The sequence below is a fragment of the Culex quinquefasciatus genome, chromosome 2, assembly GCF_015732765.1.
Source record: "Culex quinquefasciatus strain JHB chromosome 2, VPISU_Cqui_1.0_pri_paternal, whole genome shotgun sequence".
NCBI lineage: Eukaryota > Metazoa > Arthropoda > Insecta > Diptera > Culicidae > Culex > Culex quinquefasciatus.
The window spans coordinates 24,227,653-24,238,428 of NC_051862.1; the positions used below are offsets into that span (position 1 = coordinate 24,227,653).

At 30.7% G+C, this 10,776-nt stretch overlaps 1 long non-coding RNA gene across 2 annotated transcripts; it reads right to left on the reverse strand.

Moving 5' to 3' along the window:
- Positions 1-25: 25 nt before the first annotated feature.
- Positions 26-9,738, reverse strand: LOC119767721. 2 transcript variants are annotated; one of them, XR_005277674.1, is made up of 2 exons: positions 9,275-9,738; positions 26-161 (listed from the first exon to the last, which is right to left on the reverse strand). It is a non-coding gene; the product is annotated as an uncharacterized LOC119767721 (long non-coding RNA). The 2 variants fall into 2 exon arrangements; XR_005277673.1 differs by having other exon boundaries at positions 9,118-9,738.
- Between the last annotated feature and the right edge of the window lie 1,038 nt (positions 9,739-10,776).

A 10,776-nucleotide genomic window follows, 5' to 3' on the forward strand; every position in this document is an offset into this window, starting at 1 on the left:
GATTGGCGAACGTGTGATCAGGAAATTTTTTGATTTCAATATATTATATTTTGCTTGTATTATCTTCCCCTTCTTCTTCTTGGTTTCTTCTGTTTGCTTCCGCGTAGCACGCAAATTCTAATTACTTTTTGTAATATTTACGTTTTGATTATAACGACGTGCTAAAATGGTAACAATTTTCTGTTAATTTTTTACGTCTTTCCTTGTCTCTTCGTCTTCGACGGCCAGCGAAAGAGTGAGCGAGCACGAACGAAAGTGTGTGCGTGTGTGTGCACGACTTTGTGCAATCATCGAAGAGCAATAGTAGTAGTAGCAGCAGGCCGTGCTTTTCCGAAAAAAAAACGAGGAAGGAAAATCTCAAAGTTTTCCCGAACAATCCTTTGTCCTGTCCGGCTTACTTTGGTAACAAGATGTTTTGCTTTTTTCGTCAAGTCGCAAATTAAAACTTTAATCAAGCTACTCAAGATTTTCATGCTATAGCCTCCAAATTTCACAATTACCAGAGTGCCACCTTCACGGTGAAGGTAAAAAGTGAGTGGGGCCAAACAACAAGCAAAACGAGAACGACAGATTGTGATCTCTTTTTTGTGGTGCTGTTGTTGTTGTTGTTGAGTTGTACATTCATTCCATTTCAAGACTGACTACTACCACCACTACTACTACCGCCATCAATGGCCACTCTGTTGAGTTGAGTTTGTCTCTCGGCTTGTCTTGATTGATTGTGTGTGCCTGCTCAAGGACTACTATGATTTGCTGGCACTTTTTGTGTGAACGAATTTTGTGCCTGAGAATGCGTGTGTGTGTGTGTGTGTGTGTGTGTGTATTTGTGTGAAAATGAGGAACCCGTTTGTCTTATTATTTTTTTTGCTTAGTGAGGGGGGTTTTTTGGTTAAGGAAAATCCTGCTTCTTTTTTTATCGCGAAATTACTTCCTTTTTTTCACACACACACAAACACACATTTTCACTTGTCCCAAGAAATGTCTACTTCTTTCGAGTAGTTTTTATCTTTTTTTTATTAACTACACAAACAAACACAAATACACACACAGTAGCATACAATCTGTCACGTACGTGAAAAATCTTCGATTAAAATTATTGTATTTTCGCAGTTAAAATCAAACAATTAACATTCAAAAGTCCCACAATTTAATTTTATTTTCGGTTCAGCGCAGAGTGGTCACATTTTTTAAGATACAGTCCAGACTCGATTATCCGAAGCCTCGATTATCCGAAGTTTCTATTATCCGAAGTTCTATTATCCGAAGGTATCCCATTTTAGTAAAATTTGAATAGTTGATTGCTTATTAAATAATAAAATGCATTTTTTTCAATACCTGGAGTTTTTTTTTAAAGGTCCAATAAATCAAATTTCCAGTTTTTGATTTTTGGGTGTTTTTGAAACCGCCTTGAGTCAGGGGTATTGAAAAACACCCAAAAAGCAAAAACTGAAAATTTAATTTATTGGACCTTTTAAAAAAAACTCCAGATATTTCGTCATCGCCATTTTGGCCGCCATCTTGGATTAAAGAAATGTAAATCACTTGAGCGTAGTTTAGGGGTCATACTTAAGCTCAACCAGAGGCGCCGACTAGTCCAAAATGTTGGGGGGGCACGGTTGTTTTCCGAAATCGTTAGGTGAGAGTGGCGATTTGCTGTTTAAGTTTATTGTATATCACGAATTTTACCAATTTGAATATAACGATGTGGTAAGAGTTTTTTCATCCGGAATCCATTTTTTTTTTTTGAAAAGATAATTTATTAAAACGTGATTGAGAATGTTTATTGGGAGATGTTTTTTTTTTTGTTTGAAAGGCGAATTCCTTCTAATTGGCATATTCTCACTTATTTTCCAGAAGTAACAGTCAATAATAAAAATTATCAGGTATTTAAAATTCAACAACACAAATATTCTAAAAATGAAAACTTCGCAATTCGCAATTTTCAGTGTAAGAACGGGCCTTGACCGATCTTATGCACAAGGTTCCCGACGAACACGCACTGCCCTTACACCTACATCTCACCCTTGCTCTGAGTCAGTACGAGCAACACGCTAGAACACGCTTTGAGTGTTCGTGCCAGGCATGCACACCTTCTTTTCCGGTTACGCCGGCCGGGGGTGGTACATTACGTAGGGTTTGATGTAAGTATAAGCGCCTAACCATTTATAGTGTGCCTATCAATTTTCATTTAAGCAAGTACTGTTTTATTTTTAGTTTGAATTCAAAAAATAATTGTTATTTACTGTATATTGTTTTCTCCTGAAATCTTCCCTAATGTTGAATCGTGTTTATCTGTTGCTATTTCTTTTGTCGCGGTGTTTTGTTACAATATTTTGGTCCTAAGCATTTTAGAAATGTTTTTCAAAAGTACAATAGTAATATTTTTGTTAATCCTTTAATCATTCCATAAATTGATTAAGGGCTCGAACCTCACTTGCTTAAGTAAAAGGTGAAGTTTCAAAACAATAGATAGTGAAGGAAATATACTATGTAAAGAATCAATAGTAAAAGAAAGATAGTAGAAATTAGAAATTATTCAAATAGATAAATAAAGAAATGGCACATGATAAACAAAATTGACATCGCTGCCATATTAAGGGAAAGCAGACAGTTTGTTACAGCAGCATCAATTGGTAAAATAGAGTGGAAAAGCGTTGAGAAATAAGAGAATCAAATAAGTAAAATCGAAATCAAATGAAGGATAGTAAACAGACGCCGTTTTAGAAAATCAGTGAAACATAATAAACAGAAGATAGCTGTTAGCTGAAATGGAAAGAAGAGAAACCCCGTTCTGCGATGCTCAGGTACATCCACAGCAGTTGACTCAACATATTGCGAATCAAAACAATACCGTCTACAATCACAAATTACTTCCCTTTCCCACATTGTCGCGCCCCTTTCTTTTAGCCGTCTCGACTCTGACCCGCGGTGGTCAAAGGTTTACGATCCGTTTCCACAGGCCACCAGCTAGGTCATCATGAAAACCAAGCCAACGTGGAGGTAAGAAAATAGGACACTCGCAAGGAACCAGAGCTATACTGTTCTGATCAAGATAATTCGGATGATCTAACAGAACTACGGATGTAGTTAGTTACGCTCCTTCCAGGATGTTCCTTACGTGGACGTCAACCGAAGAGCACGCAACAAGGTCAGTGCCATTGCATGCTCTTAGGTATCAATCCTTGGCCTGCAACAACACAAATATTCTAAAAATGAAAACAAAAGTAAAAAGCAAAAATTTTGAACTTTAGAAATTGGAAATAAGCATCAAAAACAACATTTTTTTCAAATCTGCAATTAAGAAAAAAATAACAAAAAAAAAATAAATATTCCAAAATTTAAAAAAAGTTTAAAAAACCCTAGGGTTAAAAAAAAACTCATGGCTTAAAAATGTTCAAAAATCAAAAGTTGAAGTTCAGAAATTTAAAAAATCAGAAATTTGGAAATTACAAAAAAACAATGTTTAAAAAAATCGAAAATTTAACATCAATTTATTTGTTCGGAATTTAAGAATATAAGAATTTAAGAATTTATGAATTTAAGAATTTAAGAATTTAAGAATTTAAGAATTTAAGAATTTAAGAATTTAAGAATTTAAGAATTTAAGAATTTAAGAATTTAAGAATTTAAGAATTTAAAATTTAAGAATTTAAGAATTTAAGAATTTAAGAATTTAAGAATTTAAGAATTTAAAATTTAAGAATTTAAATTTAAGAATTTAAATTTAAGAATTTAAGAATTTAAGAATTTAAGAATTTAAGAATTTAAGAATTTAAGAATTTAAGAATTTAAGAATTTAAGAATTTAAGAATTTAAGAATTTAAGAATTTAAGAATTTAAATTTAAGAATTTAAGAATTTAAGAATTTAAGAATTTAAGAATTTAAGAATTTAAGAATTTAAGAATTTAAAATTTAAGAATTTAAGAATTTAAGAATTTAAGAATTTAAGAATTTAAGAATTTAAGAATTTAAGAATTTAAGAATTTAAGAATTTAAGAATTTAAGAATTTAAGAATTTAAGAATTTAAGAATTTAAGAATTTAAGAATTTAAGAATTTAAGAAGTTAAGAATTTAAGAAGTTAAGAATTTAAGAATTTAAGAATTTAAGAATTTAAGAATTTAAGAATTTAAGAATTTAAGAATTTAAGAATTTAAGAATTTCAAAATTTCAGAATTTTAGAATAACCAAAAAGATACACAAACGATTTTTAATAAAATCAAAAAAAGCATTATGGCAATTTGATACGACCAAAAATTTGCAATTTTTTAAAAAGAAATCAAGAAAAAAATTACCTAAAATTACTCAAAAAAATATCGAATTTATCAGCATTTTTTTAAATGTAAAGCTGTCATCAAATGAACATTTTGAAAAGTGTTTCAGTTCATTTTCGCTAAATCCTGATCTACAATGGCAAATCGCAGAATGTTGCGTCTGAAAACTTGATGATTGTTTTGACAAGAGTTTGCGTAAGTTTGCTCTTGTATACTAAGCTAGCTGGTTTTCCTACCTAGTTAGCATAAGAGAGCGCAGTAGTATAGATGAAACGTTGTCGATTTAAAAAACAACAAATGTTTTTGAACTATTTTACAGATTCGCTTACAAGAATTCTATCCAATTCCAATTCAGTTTTAAATATTATTTTCAATTATTTCTGTGATTTTTTTTGTAACATTCAAAATAAGAATATTTTTCTTCTAAAATTTCTGGGGGGGGCACAATGTATGGGCTGCCCCACCTGCCTAATTTTAAGGGGGGCAAAAAGTACCGTGCCCCCCCCCAGAGTCGGCGCCCCTGAGCTCAACAATCAAAAATAAGACACCGAAAAAAAATCGTGATTCGATAATCCGAAGTGAAATTTTTCCGAGGCCTTCGGATAATCGAGTCTGGACTGTATTGATATTTTTGATATTTATAGTTTTTGGAACATCGGTTAAATAATACAGAAATAATGGATAAATTCTGACTTTTTTTATTATAGTAAAAAAATGAAAAAAAATGTTGAAGACGAAAATACATTTAACCGAAAAATAATAATATTTCCCTAAACTTTAATTTTAAATATCCACCAATATTTTCTAAGATGTGAGGATTTAATTTTTACGTTTTTTACGGACTTAGAAAACATTATTTAATTTTTTTTTTTGAGTAGTGCTCTTGGTTTTCGTAAATCATCATTGCTTTGTTTTTTTTTATTTTTTTTTTATTTGAATGAAACACTGTGCATTTACACTTAAAATGTTAAAATAAGCGAATAGGCATTATCGATTTTCCATACAATTTTAAGGGCTAGTCATACAAAATACGCACGTGAATATTCTAAATTCGATTGTGAGAAGGGATTTTCTGATCGATTTAATGTTCTTATGATTTCAAAATAAACAAACAATGTTTTGAGTTATGATTAGGACTGTTTTTGTTGAAATAGGTAAAAAGAAAACGTAATTTGTCGTTTTCAATTTCTCTTTATACAGCACAGACTCAGTTATCCGAAGACCTTGGAAAAATTTCACTTCGGATAATCGAATCACAAACAATTTTTTTTCTCGCTGTCAAATTTTGGATTGTCGAGCTTCATTATGCCCCCAAATTTACGCTAAAGTGATTTAGAATTATTAGATCCAAGATGGCGTCCAATATGGCAGTGATGAAATATTGAAAAAAATGCATGTTATTATTTAATAGGCAATCAACTATTCAAATTTGACTAAAATGTGGTCGCAGAACTCGAATTTGATGTTTAAAAGAAGAAAAAGAAAAAAAAAACGAAAAAAAAACTATTTTTTTGTTCGTGATTCGATTATCCCAACAAACCTGGACTGTATTACAAAAATATAAGTTTCCAAAATCTTTGGTGCTGAAGTTTAGGATAGTGCCAAATTAGAATTATTAATCTAACATTAAATTTTTGAAAAAATTAAAATATTGTCAAAATAAATCTCAAAATTTAGCATAAATAATATAATCGAAAATGACATTAAATTAATGCACCATTTTTAATATATGTATTGATTTATATGTATTTTAAACTAATTTATTTAAAATGTTATTTTTTGCATTTCAAAAGTATACTATGAAAGCAAAACAATATTGGAATTTAATTTTATTATTTTTTTTGAGAGCTGAGAAAGTTTCCAACAATTTCCTTTTTTACCAAAATACCAATCGAGCTTTTGAAAACAATTCTGAAATTATCTTTCAAACCAGACATAACTCAAGACACCTTTTTGAGGTTTACAAAGCATTACTTCTTGAATAAAAAAATGCGTGTACACAAACAATCAAATTATTATTGTTCAGGGTTGTTACGGAAAAGTCGAGAAAAAATCCGCGCCAGATCCGCGCCGACCCCAAAACCCAATCCGCGCGAAATCCGCGCCCTATAAAAAAATCGCGACAAACATAGAAGAGAGTAAAAAATGAATGAAATTTTAAACGAAAAAATAATAATACAGAAGGCATTTGGATCAGTACCGTTGATCAGTTGTGGAATCATATTCCACCTGTACCAAATGGAACCTTTTTTGCCATTTCTGAAACAATATTAGCATTTTTGCAACACTTTAAATATAGTTGTTTTAAAAAGAAATTCAGGAAAAAAAATTAAATTCGAAAATATAAAAACTAAAAACTATAAAATAAATCACCAAATTATGAAATCAAGGGATTTAGTACTTGATAATTCTCGCCAAAACTTTACTCGGGAAAATCGAAACACGAAATTTCTATTATTTTCTTAACTAAATTTCCCTAAACTAAAATATGACTCCGAAAATGATCCCAACTAAGAAAATGGCAAAAAAATAATAATTTAAAAACTTAATAATTAAATCATTTAATAATTTAATAATTTAATAGTTTAATAATTTAATAATTTAATAATTAAATAATTGAATAATTGAATAATTGAATAATTTAATACTTTAAAAATTTAAAAATTTAATAATTTAATGATTTAATAATTTAAGAATTTAATAATTTAATAATTTAATAATTTAATAATTTAATAATTTAATAATTTAATAATTTAATAATTTAATAATTTAATAATTTAATAATTTAATAATTTAATAATTTAATAATTTAATAATTTAATAATTTAATAATTTAATAATTTAATAATTTAATAATTTAATAATTTAATAATTTAATAATTTAATAATTTAATAATTTAATAATTTAATAATTTAATAATTTAATAATTTAATAATTTTATTAATTTGATAACTTAAGAACTTTCTTAAAAAATTAAAAATTAACAAAAAATCAATTGTAATATTTTCTTAATTTTTCAATTTAATAATTCGTACTTCTTCACGTTAATTGAGTCTGTAAGTTTTGACAATTTCAAATTATGAATTCTATTTTTTTTATTGTTTTTTGAATATGTAAATTCTGAAATTTCAAATTGTTGAATTCCCGATTTCTTATTTTTTAAATTTTAACATTACATTTCGCTTTTAGACGGAGACTTTAGCAGATTTCTAAGTAGATTTCGTAATGTTGTGATGATTGGGATTAGAATCAATTCTACCTGAATCAGAGTGGCAATAGAATTTTTATTTTTTCAATAAACCAAAAATTTAAAAATTCAAATTTTTATATTGAAAAAACATAGAAAATCTAAAAAGTTTCATAGCTTCAAATTTCTTAATCATGTGATTTTTCGAATTTTGTTATTTTGATTTAAATAAAATTGGTATTTTTTTGAATTGTTAAGCAGATGTTTTAAAAATAATGATTTGTAATGTAATGTTAAATTTATAAAACAAATCTCAATACATTAAAAAAATCGCTCCTTGAAGATTATTTCAAAGTTTCGCATTAAGAAAAAAAAATCAATAATTTTTAGAAGAAAATTTTCTTCATTAACAACTTCTTAGAAATTGATGTTTTTGCACTCAACGAAAAAGATTGAATTTATTTAATTATTAAAAATATTTTCCTTTGTAATTTGGAAGAAATTCTATCGTTCTCAATTAATTTGTTTATCAAAATTGCTATCCGCGCGAAATCCGCGCCTGAGCAAAATTAGCCAGCAAATCCGCGCCAGATCCGCGCGATACGCGCCATCCGCGCCATCCGCGCGATCCGCGCCGTCCGTAACAACCCTGGTTTTGCTGTTGTATTTCAGTTAAAATGTATTTTATAATTGCTTCACAATTTAATCTCAAATTATTTCGCTACCAGTAATAGCCCAAAAATTCGTAATTTTAAATCAGAAAAAGTGTAAAACTAGTTTTATGTGCAAATGCCTTTTTTACAACATAAATAGAGGTAACACATTACATCATAAAATCAGTTATGTATCACCATCAAATTTTACATTTTAGAAAGTACAATATTTTTTATAGGGTGTTTCTTGTAATTTTTACTCGAAGCTTTAAAACGATGTTATTATGTTGTTTTGGTTTAGAAAAGTCAAAACATCCAAAGAAAGTTAGTTCTAAACGATCTGAGTCCTTTAATTTGTTTAATTTACTACATTAAATATGTGTAAATTTGCTTCTGTTTATGAGTGATTCAACTTTTCAAGGTAAACATTTATTTTGAAGTTTAAAAAAATATTATAAAACCAAAAATATGTTGCCAGAAGAGTAAAATACAATAAATCGATGTAGTTTTTTATTGACAACATAAAATTTTGGTTATTTCTAAGTAGTTTTTCATCACCAGCTGTGCACAATAAGTTTTGTGTACAGAAAGAACAATTTTAAACAATTTGCTAGATTACTGCCATAACATACAATGTAAAATTTACTTGCAGATTCAACGTAAACCAATCAAAGACACTTCTTTGAATCATTTTCATGTAAAATTACCACAAAATTCCTTCGATTTCCCCACCACCAACCCGAATGACCAGTCTGCGCCCGACCACCTCACTTCTCCGTCACGTCACGTCGCGCGCACACACACGCACAGGTTCCCACAACTACCAGCAGCCTGTGCGCATTCACTCACTCTTCCAGCAGGCCTTGGACTCGATTTTAGTTTTTTTCGTCGTGTGTAAGTTCCACACACTGCGGCCTACTGTGAATGTCTTGTCTTTTGGGCACACACAAGAAAAAAGCCTGGCTTTTGACAGGTTTTCCGCAAACTTTTCCATGTGTTTACCAGATTGACCATCAAAGTTAGCCGGAAAAACTCCGCGCAAGTGATGACGGATGATGATTTTTCTTTTTGTTGGTTTCTCTAGGTGTGTGCGTGCGTGGAGGAAAACGCTCACACACACATACACACGAAATGCACACAAACACACACGCTCACGTACCTCACGGGGAAAACTCTTAATCTTGCGTTTCGCGAATTAAAATTAAACGGTATGGTTTGTAAAAGCACAACGAGGAAGAAGAAATCGCGAATATTTCCTTTTTTTATTTTCGAAAGCAAAATTGCAGCAGTTTTCTCGCGTAGCGACCGAAACACCGTTTTTTTACTCGGGTTTTCTTCGGGAAATTGTGAAACAGAACAATAAAAACGAGAAAGAACTCGGGCGCAAAACAAGAAAAACAACAAAAAGAGAGAGTCGCGTAGTAAATCCCTAGTTTTTCACGAAATTCCTTCTTCTTGTCTTCTCCTTCCTTCTCTTCTCCACCTCCTTACGACTGCCACACTGCCGTTTTTCTTCAGGCTTCTTCCCACCACTACTACTGCTGCCACTGCCACACACTTATTCTTCTTTTCTGTTTTGCGCAGCGAGTCATATGTCCGCCCAAATCCCGAAACGGCCACACTACGACTGATTGGCAACTGTGTTCGTGGATTGCTCCGAGGCGAGGAGAGCGGAGAGAGCGAACTGTACAGGCTCTCTCTCTCGCGAGAGAGCGGGCCAGCTGACAGCTGACAGTTCTGGCATTTGAGTTGACGATACAGATTCTGCGATATGAATGGGAATTTCAAGCGGATTTTTTGGGCGAACAGCCATTCATAAAGGCTGGAAACAATAGATTTTCTCTAACGGGACTGTTTGTAAAGCACCAGTTGGAACAATAGTCATTAAAATGAATGAAATCAGAGAATTTTCGAGGCAGTTGACAGTTGTTTAGGGGAATGTTTTGGTTTTTCCGCAGGGCATTTAAAACGAGGGGCGAATCGCGGAAAATCAAAATAAAATTCCGTGATGCCAGAATATACTTTTACCAAAGAGTATAATTTAGCTCAGGCGGAGTGCACAAAGTTTTTGAAGGCCGGACCAAATTTGAAGCTCAAATGAGCTTACGGGCAAAATTTACAAAATAGGCCATTTAAAAAAAAATATGTTGAAGTTTTCTGAAATTTCTGTTATTTTTAAGACATTTTCGTTAATAAAAAAAAATAATAGAAAAGACAAAATGCCACTTTTGATCAGTAATGTTGATTTTATTGTTTAAGGTAAAATCAAGTTGTATGAACTTTCAACTTGTACTTTCATTAAAATTTCTTTTTTTATTTCGAAAATTGTGACATGTAATTTCAATGAAAAAATGTTACAAAATTAGTTAAACTCCCGTAAAGTTGAATTTCAATCATTATTTTCAAAAAATGGTATTCTCGACGAAAAAAACATTTTGGCGAATAACACGTATTTCATCGAAAACAAATTAAGATTCAAATTATTTTTGAATAAACTCGACCATGATCAAAATGATTCTGAATGCAGAGGAATGCATTTTTAATGGATTTCAGCAGCAAGTTGCACGTAAATTTCCTTGATATTGTGTCCTGTCAAAGCCTGTTGTGCCACAGGCTGATGTACACGATTACGACAAACCACTCAATTTTTGTACGGCGCAA